Source organism: Trematomus bernacchii, unplaced genomic scaffold (genome assembly GCF_902827165.1).
Source record: "Trematomus bernacchii unplaced genomic scaffold, fTreBer1.1, whole genome shotgun sequence".
In the NCBI taxonomy this organism is placed as follows: Eukaryota; Metazoa; Chordata; class Actinopteri; order Perciformes; family Nototheniidae; genus Trematomus; species Trematomus bernacchii.
The window spans coordinates 5,385,334-5,403,606 of record NW_022987582.1 but is presented as its reverse complement, the minus strand read 5'-3'; the positions used below and the strand labels follow the sequence as shown (position 1 = coordinate 5,403,606).

General features: G+C 41.8%; 1 protein-coding gene across 1 annotated transcript in view; it reads right to left on the bottom strand.

The window, feature by feature from the left end:
* The window catches only part of znf1035 (zinc finger protein 1035), a 30,602-nt gene extending 18,535 nt beyond the window's left edge, over nucleotides 1-12,067 (bottom strand). The window contains exons 1-2 of the mRNA XM_034127361.1: nucleotides 11,611-12,067; nucleotides 4,737-4,791 (exon numbers count right to left, since the gene is read on the bottom strand). The gene's annotated coding sequence lies outside the window, so the exon portion shown is untranslated. The remainder of the gene's footprint in view (nucleotides 1-4,736; nucleotides 4,792-11,610) is intronic.
* Between the last annotated feature and the right edge of the window lie 6,206 nt (nucleotides 12,068-18,273).

The following is an 18,273-nucleotide window of genomic DNA, read 5'->3' as shown; positions in this document are numbered from 1 at the left end:
AGACTGGAATGCCTGCTGCCCGAAATTATAAAAGAGGATCAAAATGGGTTCATGGTTGGACGTCAGGGATTTCACAATGTGAGACGGGTTTTGAACATTTTACATGACCAAAGGGGGGCGCCAGATACAGCTCTCTTGGCATTAGATGCTGAGAAAGCTTTTGACAGGGTGGAATAGTCCTATTTGTTTGAACTTCTTGACCGTTTTGGTTTTGGGGAGAATTTTTGTAACTGGGTAAAACTATTATACAAAGACCTGTATGCAGAAATAATTACCAATAACATCATATCAAAGCCGATAAGGATCGGTAGGGGCTGTAGACAAGGTTGTCCTCTATCCCCCCCTTCTATTTTTAATCGCAATTGAACCATTTGCTATTGCTGTGAGAGAGCACACAATGATTACAGGAATAAATGTGAGAGGGTTTGACCATCGAATAGCTCTTTACGCTGATGACGTGATTCTCTTCCTTAGAAATCTGGAGAATTCTATACCGGCCCTTATGGATCTCATCAAAGGGTTTAACCATATATCGGGTTACAAAGTAATAATTAGTAAATAATTCAAAATCCTCCATAATGCTCCTTAACTCGGAGGAAAGGTCTAACCCACCCAAACATGCTGGCCATTTTAGAACAGTAAATACTTTTACTTATTTAGGTATTCAGATTGTTCCCAAATTGGAAGATATTGTGAATTCTAACTATAATCCGACTATAGCGTCTATTTCCAAATCAGTTGATAGATGGTCAAACCTTCCGATCTCTTTAATGGGTAGAATTAATATACTCAAAATGAATGTTCTCCCCAAGCTGTTATATTTGTTTCAAAATATCCCCCTGCCACTCCCACCAGATTTTTTTCCTAGAATGAAGAAAATGTTTAGTGATTTTATATGGAATAATAGACGCCCCAGGCTCCGCCTTATGATAGAGGAGGATTACAGTTTCCTAACATGTTGTGGTACTACTGGGCAGCTCAGCTAAGAACATTGATGTTTTACTACACAGAAGAGAGGCCCCCGGCGTGGAGGGATGTTGAGTCTTGCTCCTTAAAGCTCCCACTTATCTATATTCTGACAACCCTAAAAATCTACAAAAAAACTACACCTAACCCTATAGTTAAAAATATGATTGGTGTCTGGCAGGAGGTTAAAAAAAATATATGAACGAACCTTCTTCTCTCTCCTGGTTTAGCCTGATCTGGGGAAATACTCGTTTTGCGCCAGGGAATGCCGATGGGGGTTTTAGACTATGGGCTGAAAAGGGGGTGGGACAGTTAAAAGACATGTTTGGAAGTTATAATGGGAACTTTTTATCATTTGAGCAGTGGCGAGCCGTCAGGGCCCTCTAGGCCCTCTGTGAGGGCCTAAGATATTCCAAAAAAAAATATTTAAAAACATTAAAAAAAAAAAAATTTTTTTTAAATATATATTTTTTTAATATTATTTTTGTTATATTTTTCATTAGTTTTACCGAAAAAAAACTTGATTTAATTGTATTTAAAATAACATTTCCAAAGAAATAAATCCTTCGAATCTGCCTGTTCATTCTCTGTTTGAATGTAGGGGTTACATCTATGGGTTACATGAAAGAAGCTCGTCTGTCTGGCCCTCTCTGCGATTCACAGAGGGCCCGCTATAGTAACTGAACGAGAGAGTAATGTCAAATGACAGTACAATTGACCAATCATATCTTCCCTCTAAATGGGTGGGTTTTATTATCGCGGACATTATGACAAGTTCCGCCCGCTGTGAAACTTTTCTTGTTTCCATAGCAACAACAACTTCCTGTCAACAGCGTGAACTCGCCTTCAAAATAAAAGCATGCCAAATTACACTTAAGACATACAACGGCAACGAAAGTAACAAACACAATGCAATATCATTTTCAATGTCAAAGAACACAAATTGGGTTCACAGGTGTTGTTTTGTGTGGTAGAGGGTCGCTGTCATTGATGCGTTTTGCACCCTGGGCCGTTGTTTTGATATTCCGCTGAAGTATAGCTGTGACGTAATAACTATTTTTTTTTCTTTTTTCGAGGGAAGGGGTGGGGGTCAGAGGGCCTAGGTATAAAGCTCACGGCTCGCCACTGCATTTGAGGAACTTGTCAGTAAATACGATATCCCTCGTAAACATTTTTTTAAATATCTGCAACTCAGGCGCTTTGTTAGAGCGAATCAGGATCGACTCATGCTGGCCCCTCCTCTGTCTATATTGGAGAAAGTTTTAATTAAAAAACCCTTTGGGAAGGGCATCATATCTGAATTCTATGATCTCCTGTTGGCGTTCTCCCCAGAATCCTCGAACTCTAGACTTAATGCCTGGAAAACTGACTTACAGGAAGATCTAACATTGTGGAGCACAGCTTGTAAGGTTACCCAAACACAGACGGGTAATACGCGTCTAAAGCTTCTGCAATACAATTGGCTAATGAGAGTGTATATTACGCCAGAAAAACTGAATACATTTAATGCTAATATCCCAGACACGTGCACCAGATGTGGTGAAGAAAAAGGCACACTGTTCCATTGTCTATGGTTATGTCCAAGAATAAAGGAATTCTGGGAAGAGGTTAGGGTAACAGTACAGAATATTTTATTGATCAGCTTAAAGCTGGAACCAAAAATGTTCCTACTTGGCCTATATCCGGATGGACATAACATACAGCGTTATGAACACGTTTTTATAGATATCTGTTTATTACAAGCAAAAAGAGCGATTGCCTTAACATGGAAAAAGTTGGGCAAACCTAGTATTATTGCACAGTGGTTTAGGGAACTTTCTCTATGTCTGCCTTTAGAAAAAATCACTTACATTCTCAAAGACAATCAAGAACTGTTCCAGAAGGTCTGGGGACGTTTTATACAGTATACCAAGAACAACGACCTATCTCAATTTCTGAACGAACCTGGGGCAGGATAATATGTTATATGTTAAAATTGAAATTACTGTGATAGCCTCTGCAGAAATACGGTCCTATTGCTGGAAAACTGGATGGTTGCCGATGTATTAAAGTGCCCTTGTTGTATGTATGTACCAATTTAATTTAGTGTTGTTATTTTTCTTTAATGTAAAGTAATGTAGTTGTCCTGTGTATATGTATGTATTGCTTTTGGCTCTATGTTTTCATCTTATGTATGTGATTTTTTTGTATGCTGAAAATCAATAAACATATTGAAAGTTTAGCTTCGGTTGCTATGCTAACATCACTCATTTTATACCAGAGAAACTTTCATAACAGCGTTGTGATGCCAAACAGCGGGCAGCACTCGGTAAATTCCGCTGAAACACATTAATAAACAATGAACCACGGCACTCTGGAGAAAAGTACAAGGGTTGAGAAGTAGTTATTTAATTGAATCTGGCTTCGTATGATTAAAAGCAACACGATCATCGACCCGACGCTGTCGGGGAGAAAATCAGCGACGTAAACGGTGACGTCATGACCAGGGCCGTATCCAGGATTTCATAAATACCGAGGTCCAAACATGATAAGGGGGTTCGGGGGTATACCCCCCCGAGATTTTTGGGATTTTCATGATCTAGGTGCTTTTTAAGTCCTGTGGGGGGTCACAAATTGGATAATATATTGATTTCAAACCATGTCAGTGGGCTGCAGCATAAATTATTTTTGAAAGTGTAATGCATAAGAATCAGTTGATTGTTACTATTAATGATCTGGACATGCAGAAGAGGCTAATATGATCCCAAAACATTGTCAACATTGTCTCTCTCCTTTCCATAACCTGCAGCCTCTCTTCCATCTTCTTTAGTCTCTCTGTCTTCTTCCTGTTCATTACTCTCTCTGTCCTCTACTCTTTGTTCAATCTCTCCCTCGTTGTTCACTTTTTGCTCCTTCTCACTTGTCGCTCCTGCCAGTGAATTAAAAGCAATTCAGCAATTTAGTTCATTTCACTTGTTTGTTTGCATTTTTTTTTTTATTTAAATCTGTTTTGTTTGATTCTCAAAAGAGAACAAAGATGTAAGCAAATTGTGTGGTTTTATACAATTGTATGTATTTTGGCCAATTCTATGCTTCCAATTTTCTGGAAACAGTTTGGGGAAGGCCCTTTTCTGCTCCAGCATGACTGTGCCCCAGTGCACAAAGCAAGGTCCATAAAGGCATGGTTGGATGAGTTTGATGTGGAAGAACTTGACTGGCCTGCACAGAGCCCTGACCTCAACCCCATTAAACACCTTTGGGATGAATTAAAACGGAGATTGCGAGCCAGGCCCCCTCGTCCAACATCAGTGTCTGACCTCACAAATGTTCTTCTGGATGAATGGGCAAAAAATTCCCACAGACACACTCTAAAATCTTGGAGAGAGCCTTCCCAGAAGAGTGGAAGAAAAGGGGGGACAAACTTCATATTAATGCCTAAGAATTTGGAATGAGATGTCATAAAAGCTCCTGTAGGTGTAATGTATAGGTGGCCCAATACCTTTGGTATATAGTGTATATCATGCAAGTGAAATATTAGACCATGTCATCACCATTGGTAGCCCTATAGCAACCAACCTGGCCTTTGTAAACAGTTGCCTAAACCCACTGCTGTATGTGTTCACGGGCCAGGATTTCAAAGATAAGATCCGTAAATCCATCCTGGCTGTTCTGGAGACTGGAAGTTTCTGGAACTAATAGTGACACAAAGTCAGTCTATATATATTTCTTTTTTTTTTAGATTACATTTCCTTTCGCATCTCTCAAAAACTAAAAAAAGAGTACACACTCACCTGGTGTTTAACATCTGTTAGCATCTAAATCTCGAAACACATCGATGCAGGCTTCCTGTAAAGGGGGAAGAAATGCAATCATTATTACCACTATCACTTGTTTTAAGTTTTGTTTTTGCAAGGCAAAAAAATTGCATTGGTGGCTAGCTATTCCTCCACACAAAACAAAAAATGAAAACGTGTGCCACACAAACACCTATGCTAGCTCGGATTACAGATCTTTTAATTAAATCACAACCTAATCTGAAAAAGAATATGGATGGCAGTAAAATATCAATGTCAAATGTTGTACGACTCCTTTAACTTGTTAAGCCCCAAGCCTGTTTTTCAGGCCTCAGGCTCGAAAATGACATTCCCAGAACAAATTACCATAACTTCAATTCTAAAAGGGGTAAATTAATAATCTTTTTTCTCAAAGCAATTATAAACCTGTGAGTTGGCTGTAGAAAAGTCAGAATCAATATAGAATTGTTTTTATTTTAAAGTAAATTCATATTGAACATAGTAAAAAAAAATGTAAATTATAGTGTCCGTCCAAAAAAAACATTACTTATAGTGAAAACCACTCTTGAATGATGGGATAGTAGACTAAAAGCTTTAGTAATCCAAACTATAACATATAATAAGTACCCTCTATCAAGATTGATGCAAAACAAGTGAAAAAATGCTAACGCACTTAGCACAGAACTCACGGTATAAATACTTTATTACTTATCGGATCTGCACAAACAAGATATCAGATTAAAGCTGAGATTCCACAGATTCTAGAGGTAAGTACCATCACTGTGCGACCAAAACTCTGGGCAGCGAAGGCAAACCCAGACAACACACAACGTAGCTTTACAGACCCAAAACGGCAAATATGTCTTACCGTTACTGTTTTTTTGTGTTCAATGGCATTAAAACGATAAAACACTGCTGAAGGTTAATCCAATGTGTCTGTGTCACTTTGAAATGATTACTGATAATCCATCATTCCATTTTTGTCAAAAACGGAGATTTCATATTAGCTGCTATGAGGAATAGTTCCCGGAACATAATTCCCCGGAACTCTTTAGTTCCGGAACTATCTAGTAGATCGCGTTCACACCGGAATAAATCCCTGAGGGAGGATTACGCAAATGAAACCGCTGACGTCACTTCTTCTGCTTTGGGTTTAATGGCAGGCCGCAAACAACTTCACGGCGTATACTGCCACCCGAAGTCCCGGGTAAATCGCCAGAAGTTCCGACACCTCCTTTTATTTTGCCATAAGTTAGTCTCTCTCCGTTGGTGCGCTGGGCTAATGCTAATGCTAAAAATGCTAATGTGAGCAAATAAAATGGCGGCTTCACAAAACTTTTCGGAGTTTTACGGGCCGTGGTTTGCAATTCGCCCAGCCAATCAGAAATTGGAACCGTTTCCTCCCCAGGAAAGTACCACCTCTCTAGCAGGGACTGAAAAGGGGTGAAAAGGTTCCCGAAAAAAAGTTCTAGTTCCAGATCTTTTTGGTGTGAACGCAAAATCCCAGGAACTATCGGAACTATTCCTGGGAAAAGTACTCCGGTGTGAAAGCGCCTATAGTCATTTGTTCTGGGAATGTCAATTTCGAGCCTGAGACCTGAAAAACAGGCTTGGGGCTTAACAGGTTAACAATATAGGAGCTAAAACGTTTAATAACCTTCCTTACGTGTTAGAGAAAGAACATAAGATGGGTTGATAAAGATGAAGGGTGTTTTACGTGCAGCTGAGCCGCTTTGTGTGTAGCGAGTGAGAGAGCGGGGGACAATTGCCGTGCAGCGATCAGCTGATACAGAGCAAAGAGAGAGACCTGCTGTCCATGGGGCTTGGTCTCCTGTCCTCACAACTCTTATAATCCCGGTAGAGGATTTTTTCTGAATTAGTACCGAGTTTCGCTTCCCAACCCCAGTATTGTGCTTGCTACATTTCCCGGGCCACTTGAATAAGAAGAACTGATTTTCAGTACCCAACCCTAGTAAAGCATGAATGTATTACACAACCATCTTTCTCTGCTGCCAAAACCTTAGTCCATGCTTTCATCTCATCACGAATCGACTACTGCCAGAGCATCCTTTATAGTACACCATCCAAACTCCTCAATACATTTCAGTACATCCAAACTGCTGCTTGTCTCCTCACCCACACACGCTCCCGTGACCATATCACCCCTGTCCTGCAGCACCTCCACTGTCTCCCCGCCCCTCAATGCATTCATTTCAAAATCCCTCCATAACCAGGACCCCTCCTACCTCGATGAACTGCTCCATCACCACACTCCTTCCCGCAACCTCCGCCCCTAAGACACCAACCCCCTGGTTCCACTTCACAGGACTAAGCACCAGACCTAATAGGGCGATCGAGTCTTCTCCATAGTTGCACCCTCCCTCTCGAACTCCCTCGACAGATCTGTGACTGCACCAATCTGTCTTCATTCAAATCACAAATGTGTCTTTGACTGAAGTGTCTTTGAGTACCCTAAAGAGTGCTCTATTGATAAAATGTATTATTACTATTATTATTAGGATAATACTGTATAGAAGATGACAAGGTAACAATGACGTTAGCAATTGGTTTGTAGTCTATTGTTTTAAAGCCTTGACTTTGGCAATTTTCTCGGTCTCATTCTTGTTTTTTTGGAACCTGCTGTTATATGAGGGGGAAGTCTAAACAAGCCATTTTCAGGAAACTAAAATGTTAAGATTAACTTTAAAACATGAACTGAAACAAAATTTGGAAGGATTAAAATGACCTCCCCCGGTTGCATAGCGACGCTAATTGTTTAGGTGTCTTGATAAGCAGGTAGTCATATCATTAGCTAGAACTAGCTAGATCTGATCGATATGGACATAAACGCGAGTGAAGTCTAATCTGACGGGAGAGAGAGATCAGCTGCTGCTGACGAGTCGACACGCAGCTCTGCATGATCACCTGCAGAGGTGAGCGGAGCAAAACACACACTTCAGGTTAGAATATCACACTTATTTAATTACCTCTCAAACTACCTAAACTAGTAATAGATATGTTTATTTTTACTGTCGGGTCACTCATTACTGGATCCGCGAGCTGCATGATACTGACGGGCTGTCAGGAGAGAGAGAGCGCTCCGTTTATTATTCCTGTGTTATTATAAGTCACTGTACACTTTTGAATAATGTAGTTAATCTACTATAATTAGTTTGTTTAATATCGAATCATATCAATTTGTTTTAAAGCTCAATAAATAACAAGAAGACTTTTCTCATTTTGTCCGGAAGATTTCAACTTTAACGGACATGTTGACCGGCAAAAACGGAAACTCTGCTAGCAACTATGTTTAGGCGTAGTCCCAAAAAAAAAAAAGGAAAAGCTTATACTGTCTTGCAAACATATGATCCCTGACCAAGGTGATCTCCTGGGCATTCACAAAAGAACACTGTGTGCCTCTCTATGCCTTTGCTCGAGGACGTTGAATGTTGCATGCTTTTTTCCCCTCTTTCGGTTCTGGTCTCCGCTTCTAGGATTGAAAGCCAGTAAGGGCACACTGCACACCGTGTCATGAAGAATTAACTGCCAACCAACTCCATCTGCATTGTTCTAACCCTGATAACCCTGATGCAAAGCAATTAATATAACTATGAACAAAAACATTTATAGAGCTTTTTGAACCAATTTGCTGGTAATTGCAATGGGAAAGAACACTGCAAAAATCCAGATGATACACTTAGGATTTGACAGCCACTGACGACACTTGAACAAAAAAGTGATAGCTGATATAATACCTTAGGGGGAGGATGAAATAGCAAGTGTAGTGAATACAAAGCATTAATTCTAAGTGTGTACCCCTGTAAAGGTGGCACAGCTGTATTTGTTCTACATGGTGCACAATATAAGAATAAACCAAAGACAATACAGACTTTAACCTATCCCTACATCAGCCAATGCCAGGCAAGTCAGACCAGACATACAATTACGGTGTAACTATTGAGCAAATTAGGGCTGCCCCCAAATAGTCGATTAATCACTAGTCGACTAATTCAGTCTTAATCGAGCAATCTTAGATTAGTCGATTAGTTAAAAAAAAAAGAAGCTTCATCTGTGCGCTGCATGTGCTATGACGTGTCAGCCGGAAACCCCCTCAGACTTCATTCAGAGCGGAGCCTGGTCATTAAGTTAATTTGGTCGGGCAGGAAATCTAAAGTGTGGATCTTTCTGAGCGAGGACCCTACGCAAACTACGACGGCAACAAGTCTCCTCCGTACCCACCATCACAGCGCAGCTTCCTGAATGCCGGCTTCATAACAAAACACGGAGCTTAATTATCCCGACAACGTGTGTAACTTTCTCAGACTCGGAGGAAAACAGCAGCAGTGATTCTTTGTATCAACATATATAGACCTATAATATATAATCATTCTGACCTCAGAAAACGATAAAGCTTTAATTTCATGTTTCAATTTCTACTGCGCAGAGCGATTTTTGCAGACGCTCATATTTTCAGTGTTTCCGTTTCCTCTGTAGTATTTATTGGGTTGTTATATTCAGATATGAATAATAGAAACTAGAACTAAATGTTCCGTGTGTGTCCTTGCTGCTTGTTCACACATACAATAAGAATCCTTACCGGAGCTTCTGCTGTTTATACTGCTCCGTCCGTGCGCTGCGCTGCGCTGTGACTCATGCGCTCACTACATTTAATTTATATTTCAAAGGTTCATTATTACAGTTTTATTTTATACTTTATGTGAAGCACAACGTACCATGCTGTTATAATAACGCTCTTTATCAGCCTTTGAAACTGAAACCATTTTGGAAGGGAAAAAAAGAATAAATAAAAAAAGATATATTTATAATCATAATGTAGCATAAACGTGCGACGATTAGTCGACTAATCGCCTTAAATGACGACTAGAAAAATCTTTAGGTGAGGGCAGCCCTAGAGCAAATACCTAATTAGCAGTTGCAAAATCAACATACTAGTCTATAACATTACAGGGTCCGTAACTTTCGATTACGACTCAATTGACTTGTTATGGTCTTATTTCATAGCTATATTATTGTCATATTGATTTCTACCAGCCAAATGTCTAACCCCCATTACAGGTGAACATCTCATTCAATGCTACCAAAAAAGCGCAGCAGAGGATGTTCTACCTGCGGCAGCTGAAGAAATTAAACCTGCCAAAGACGATGATGGTGGTCTTCTTCACTGCCATCACCCGAGTCCATCCTCACCTCCTGCATCACCATCTGGTACGCTGCAACTACAGCCAAGGAGAAGGGCAGCTGCAACGTGTCATCAGCTATGCAGAGAGGGTGATCGGCTGCAATCTGCCATCCCTCCACGACCTGCATGCCTTCAGGACCCTGAGGCGGGCAGATTGGGTCCAACTCTTCCAACCCAGGACCAAAACCTCTCACCACCTGAACAGTTTCTTCCCCTCTGCTACCAGACTCAAAAACAAAGCCCGGGACCCCCACTGACCCTCAGCCACATCATAGACTCTATGCATTCCATGCAAACAATATCTTGTTCATTTTAATAAAGTATGTCCTGCACAACCCATCCAAATTTTTCACATGAATGCACAATGTACAGAAAGCTACATCTTATATCTGCGTGGCTTCTGCTTGTCATACCAATACTGCACATATTTTACTTTTATTCTATTTTATTTGTACTGGTATGACTATATTTCATGAAAATATTGCTATATTTTAATGTTATAATAGTTTTCTATAATAGTTTTTTTTGGGGTCCTTTTCTTACAATTTATTTTCTTTATTTATTTTCAATTTATTTTCTTCTATATATATATATATATATATATATATATATATATATAAACATATATATATATATATATATATATATATATATATATATATACATACATATACATATACATATATATATATACATATATATATATATATACATACATATACATATACATATATATATATACATATATATATATATATATATATATATATATATATATATATATATATATATATATATATATATATATATATACACATTTTCGAGCATAGTAGGTGTCAATCCACTGCTCCACATGCAGGTAAAATAGTCATATTCATTACATTACAAAACAATAACGTCCAGATGTAATGACACTGTCAGAAAGGTATTAATTAAATGTTTTATTTATGTTGAAGAGCTGTTAAACTTGACTGCACTACACTGAGGTGAGTTTCTAATGTTTTGAGCTCTGCATTTGATAATAGGCCTATAGAGTATATAAAAAAGGTACCAGGGTGTGTATATGGGTTGACATTGCTTCTTTTGCAGAGGGATCATGGGGTAATTTGATAAAAATGATAAAGGCTAGGGACTACCGAATGGATATAATAGAAACATCAAGCTATTTGAACTTTTTACGTCAAACTGTTTGGTTCAAGGATCCCGCAGAGCACATTACTAACTCGAAGGTGACACATTTGTTGTTGTAAAGCTTACTGAGCAATGTATTAACCTTTTAAAGCAATAAAGCAACACATCAACAGAGCTGCCACAAGCAGTTCCTGATTATTATTATAAAGTAAAAGATAAGCATTATCTAAAAAAGAGGCGAAATGGCATGGCCACCTCTATGATGTTGTAATGGTTGTGAATGCTTAATACGATGAACTTTTAGCCAGCCTGGACGGAGGAGAACACAAAGGAAACGCTGAGATGCAATCAGCTCAAAACACATAAACATCCTCAGAAGCGGTGAGGTTTGTAACTCTAGCCACGTGTGGGTTTCATTTTAATCCAACACTGATTTATGTTCTGGTTGAGCCTAGCTATAGGTACCTCAGTCAGCTAGCACAATGCTACCTAGCACTGATACAGCTAATGATTCCTCTGGTCTTTAACGGGACCCCTTACCGGAAAAGTGCTCCGTGTAGCTTCTGTGTGTTTCACCGGCAATCCCTTTGTGGCTTATCGGCTACATGATCTGTGTTTCTATCCCCCAAAGATGTCCGCTTTCTTTGCCAGTACACGGAGAAAGTGGCTGTCCTCCTTGCCAATGGCTCCCGTCTCTTCTCAGGAATATCGTCAGGAGATCTTTCTTTTTGGACTGTGGGTCGATAAAGATCGTTATATCAAAAACCCAGCGTTTTCGACTCACGACGTGTGCTACACTATCGGGCTTGTTGTGCCCCGGGTTGCAGCGTTGGATCCAAATCCGCCTCCATTATGTTTATTTTGCGCAATTTCACACAATGTGCCCGAAATTGTGCGTACGTTATGCGATGGTCTGGTTACAACCAATAACAATGTGCGGGGTCTCAAAAAGAGCCCGCCCCTGAATGTTCTTTGGCTGACACAGCCACAGCCTGACAGGGCGGCAGAACCACTTCTTCCGGGCAACTGCACCGCGATCCCTCCTCCTCCTCCTCCTCCTCCTCCTGCTGCTGCTGCTGCAGCAGCTTCTCCCGCACCCCCGGCCCCTACGTGCTGTGGCGCAGGCAGTTGTACTTGCACTGACAGTCACTGCACTGATCAATGAAGTCCTCACTTGAGCTTAAGTGCACCCCTGTGCAGTTTCAGTAACACTATGTTGATGTAAGATGAGTTTCACCGTCACTGGAGAACTCAATCAAACGTGCCTGCTTGTCTGCTGGACTGGACGGGTTGGTCTTTAAAGGGTTAACACGTTGTTTACCACCATTTTGTGAGCAAGACTTGCTTCAAAATGGCGCCACTTCTAGGTCTGGTCTGTTTTTAAATCCCTTTGGCTGAGGGGTCTTAAAAGAACCACTTCACAGGAGGAAAAAACACTGTTCTAATGAAGAAAAATAACTATACAACCATGGCATAATGGGTGAACAGGATCCTCTGGATAGACTATGTCTGATATGCTTTGTCTAGTCCATTTTTATTAGTGCATGTATGCTCCCATCAGGTTTACTTGATTTTATCTCAGAATGTGCTGATCACCAGGTCATTGATCCTTGGTCACATCATTTATGTACAACAAATTATGCAAATGAATACGAAACTGCGTTCTGTCCAAATCACAAACCACCAAACCTGCCATCTAGATGGAAAACACGTTTCTAAACTGGTTGATATTTTTGCCTCACTTGTGGAGTCAAGAAACTTGCTGTAACCGGCATTAAAACAGGTCTAAAACATCTGCCAAATCTGCACCCCCTGTCTACTCCCTAAAATTGACTTTTTCCCTTCCTGTGAGAGTGCACAACTCATTTGGGTATTCTTTGATTTCATGTAGTTAATCAATAAACCAAGTAGGCTACATGTCACACGTGTAGAAAGCATAGCACCGTGACATTTAGACTGCATTTAACAGTATCTAGTATAAGGAGTAGTTAGCAGCTAGTGCTGGGAGCAGTGGTAGGGTTCTAGTGCCTTGCTCAAGGGCACCTCAGCAGTACCCGGGTGGCAAACTAGCACTTCTCCATGTTACCAATCAACACTCAGTCCTTTGTTTGAGGACTTGGACCCCCTTCAGTTCCAAAGCTAAGTCCCAATGGAATGAACCACAAGGGCCACAATTATGCTATTCACTAGAAAAAAAATTCAGAATTAAATCAAACTGGCTGACAAGATGCCGAGTTTAGAAAAAAAGGAAACACAGCCCCCTTAGCAAATTTGGATGATACCATTCCCTTACTCAAAAAAATAACCCCCAATGGTGGCTGTATTGGTCAGTTCCCATATGTCACCAGCAGCACTTGTCAAGTGTTAAGGTAGGGGATTCCTTGAAACATACTTGTTTGTAGTACATCTTTGGTCCACTTGGTACGCCACTAGGCAAGACAAAAACTCTGCTCTTGTGGAGATGAGCAACATGCTATTATTGTTCAATCCACTCTCAATTTACACTCTCCTGGAAGGCCTTCATGGTGTTGCACTTGTTTCTACAGAATAAAGGTCAAGGATAAAAGAAAGGTTGGGAGACAAGCTTGAATCCCACCTCCCCCTGCACACCAGACAAATAAATGCGTAAAGTGGGCATGGTTGTGAAAGTAAAAAAGAAATAGAAAAAAAGTTTGCCCCAACAATTCCAACACTCAAAAAAATGTGTGTGCGTGGTGTGTGGAGGATGTTCAAGTGTGCCATGGCGATCTGACAAGCGCCTTAGGCTCAGAACTTCCAAAGGTTTCATTATACATAAAAGTTTCAAGGCAGGCTAGTTAAGAGCAAGATCCCAGGAGACAGCGCCAGATCGTGAAGCAATAGTGACATAGTGGCCCTAATTGATATTGCAGCATCAACCCCAAAACACGTTTTTCCCATACAATATCATTAAAATGGAATGTAAGAAACAGGATAAAATTGGCCAGAGGTTTCCCGGGAGTCAGCTCTGTCACATAAGCCTACACACTATGTTTTTCTGTCTGGAAAAAGCTGGGCCGCCCCTCCCTACACACGCAGATCACAGAGTGCGTGGGGCCTCATCTTGCGCAGGGGGCCTCATCTAATGCGCAAATGCGGTGCAATTATGTGCGCCACGGTTTCCCCGCAGCGAGGCTCCGGTTCAGTTCAAGAGCGTGCTCCCCCCCCAGGCCTCATAACACAATCTCGGGTAGGGCCAGGGGCAGCCCTGCTTGAAAGCTACCAAGCAGATCAGTGACCTCATTCTTGGTGGCAATAATGCACCCTAACACAGAACCTGCCATGAAACAGAAAAAATAAGAAACAACCTCAGTGTAAATGTCAGTTAGTTATAAACGGTACTAGGGTTTGTGCTGGCTGAATTTGGCTTGCTACAGCTTTCTAACAGATTGTTTCTCACCTAAACAGATTTCAATAAACAAAGGTTGATTACCAAAATATATATTAACACTTGGCATAAATGTCTCCAGAATGAAAATAAATCTGAGAAAGTATTGATTTAACAAAATAGACATTTAATGAAAACCAAAATAAACAATAGTTAACTCAAGTGAATCAATAAACGAGGAAAATACAAAAGGGAGTAAACCCCACAGTTCATACGTTTTAAGGAAAATGATGCACATGCTCTATGAGCCCAATGAATCCGGAGAATTGCCAGAAGATGTAGGGAAGATCCGAGTATTTTTGTTTTCAAGAGTCAGGCCATTTTGGCTTCATTTACCACTGAACAACTTTCATTGCAATGAACAGTGCCTTTCCTCCAATGCTGTATCAACTGCAAGGTTGAATACATTGGGTTTAGACCATGAGCCTTGTTTCTACTTGATTGTAAACGGTCTGCTAGATCCTTCTGTTCCCCTCTGAAAATGTTAACCCTAAACTTGACACATTTTCATTGTTGTTAGGGCCACAACCACTACAAGATCCCTCGAGAGCTTTCAAATCACTGAACATGTGTTTCCAATGTGAGTCGCCGATGCAGGTATCAGCAACTGAATTAGGTTTGTTAGTAGTAGCGTTGCTTGCACAATGAATGAATCTGCAAATTGGTCGTCGTAGCATATATAGTCATGGCATGTTTTGTAAACTTGTTGCAGAGGGTCTTTCTGTTGACGACCTTCATTGCTTCCGGAGAGAATGACACTCTCCCCTCTCTGCATCATTAGAAGAGCAGCCTAATCGTTATGTACGCCTTACAGAGATACATTCATTCATTCTGCTATGACTTTTAATACCAATTCTGTCTATTATTGTTTGTTTTTAAAACATAGTGCCAAGTCTCCGAGCACTAACGCTCATAGAGATTCTGCTGTTTTGCTTTACCCAGAAAAGTATTTTGCTGTACGTGCCTCACGTGCTTGTGCTTCACCATTGTGTGGTTACGGCTGTGTCAGCCTCAAGTGCTGTGCTTCGCTAGCTTTGCTTCGCCAGCTGTATGGTCCGCTCACTTTCGTGTACTCAAATGCTGCTATAGCTACATGCATCCTTGTTGTTTCGCTTGGACCAGATTCCTTAAGGCCCGTTGCAATCTGCTCAGTCACAGCAGCGGCACAACTCGGTCAGTCAAATGAATTAAGAGGTAAAGAACTCTTGACTTGGATTTTAGCGCATTTTACAACTTTAGGATCTAATGACTTTAAATAATGGCTATTATGGTGTCCGTACTAGGTAGTTGGTTTACAGACATGTCTTTGCCAATGTTAGTCAATGGGAAAAAGCCTTTTTGGTACCAAGGGCATCACGTGACTAGCCAGATGTTGTAGTATAAGTTTGGCCACTACAAACATTCGCTTCAACACCCAGCACTTTTCCTGGGGGCTTGTCTGGTCTAGGACTCTTGAAGTTCCTGATTTAATATGATAATGGGACATTTAGCATAAGTCAAACTTTAAAAAAAATTGTGCGTGTGAAAATTGCAGAGAAGATTGGGACGTCTTCTGGTATTGTGAAAACAATAAAATAGTGATTGCCCATAAAACACACAATGATGTAAAACTTAAGAGGTCACAGTTGTGATTTGGTAGGGACCTTTCCTGTAGGGCAAGAACCATGCCAAATGGTAATCACATGGCGGCGGTTGTGCTGGATGTGTTGGGGGGAATGTCTCTTCTGCCTGGGGCCCCCAGAGTGTCTTGCACTTCATATGTCTTCCACTGCATATGAAAGCTATGTTCCAACAATTAAACATGATGATTCAGCCCCTAGGGCAGTGCTTCTCACATTTTTTCTGTCAGGCCCCCCTTTGGAGAAAAAAAAAAGTCAGGCCCCCCCAACACAAATAGTCACGTAATGGGCCAAGTTAACATTTATTCAAATACATCAATATGAACGTGAGCATTCCTTTCAAAAAAATAAAAGAAAACATTTAGCTAGAACAATGATAATAAAACAATGATCCATAAGTCTGTGTGGTCAAAACAATAAATACACAATACAATTGTGCAATCCCTTTGCTAGAACAATAAGTTATAATACTTTGCCACTTTGCAATCCGTGCAAAAAAATGAAAAGAAAGAAAATGCTGATATTTGGCAAAAAAGTGTGTCTTATCACAGCATTAGTGGCTGCAATGAGCCTGTTTTGCACTGCACATTTCTTCAAAACGGGGTTGCAGGCTCAGTGGCGGCACCAGAGATTTATTTTAGGGGTGCTGTGGGGTAGCTTGACGTTTCATAGAGGGTGCTCAAACATTTAGGGTTTCCCATTTATGTACCGGTCGCTACAGTGGAATTTTCTACTGCAACAATCCCCACGCAAATACACAGTGTATCCGCGACTGTTACAATGAAGGCTCGATAATCAGCGTGAGATTTTGATATCCTGGGTTTAATTACACATATGCGCACTAAACGACTGCTATCGTGTCAGCCGGGACCTTAGCATATATATAGGATATATATACAATATATTGTAGAGCCGATGAAGTATGGAACTCCACACTTTATTATCCATTAGAAAGAAGACAAGGTATCTGCTTGTTGCTACTCAAGCTAGCATGAATGACACCAACCCCGGTACCCTCACTAACGGGTCCGTGTTGCAACACAATATTCCCAACGGTGAATTATGTCCCATAACGTGTCACCACACAAGCCCCCCCAGAATTCACCCATAAACAAAGTCAGCGTGGCGGGGAGGAACGACAGGTCGACCCCCACGACTCCTGAGCACGGGAGCCGGGAAAACGACCTCTGCATAGGCGGCCTCCGGAAGAGGCGAGACCGGAACAATGGGTCTCAATTCGGTGACAGGGATCAAGGCCGGGAGGCGCCCCCGTTGCGGAGGTCGTGCCAGCACCACCGGCTGGTCCAAATCCAAGTGGGCCGCCTTCACCCGGTCCCCCGAGACGCGCTCGGCCTTACCGCCCAGGTCGACCACAAAGTGTTTGTCCCCGTGTTCCAAAACCCGGAAAGGTCCATCGTACAGGGGCCGCAGGGGGCCTCTGTGCGCATCGTGTCGGACGAAAACGTGCTCTGCCGAGCTGAGCTCCACAGGAACCCGGGACACTTGAGTACCGTGCTGGGCAGTGGGAATCGGAGCAAAAACCTCAGCGGCGTCCTGCAGGAAAGCCCGCTGGGCCGTCGCCGACCAGGGAGCCGATGCGTTGGGGAGGAAATTCCATGGAACCCTCAGCGGCTGACCATAGACCATCTCCGCCGTGGAGCACTGCAAATCTTCTTTAGGCGCGGTCCTCAGGCCTAGCATCACCCAAGGCAACTTGTCGACCCAATTGCCGTCCGTCAGACCAACCAGATCGATGTTGATGTGATCAAACCTCCTCTCAGGTACCAAAAAACTTTCCAAAGGAGCCTTCGTGTGGCGGTGCACCTTAGCGCGCTGACAAGCCACGCACTCACCAGCCCAAGTCCTCACGTCTTTTTTCAGCCCACGCCAGACGAACTTCGCAGCCACCATTCGCACCGAAGGTTTCCCGCCGGGGTGTGACAGGCCGTGCACCGCCTCGAAAACGGAACGCCTCCAACCGGCGGGAACGACCGGACGCGGCAGGCCCGTGGAGACATCGCACAGGAGAGTACCGCCCGCATCACCGAAAACCACGTCTTCGAGACGCAGCCCCACGGCATCACCTTTCAGGGCCAACTGGACGGCCCCGATGACGACTCTGGAGAGGCAATCCGCAACCAGGTTCGACTTGCCAGCCACGTGCTTAATGTCTGTGGT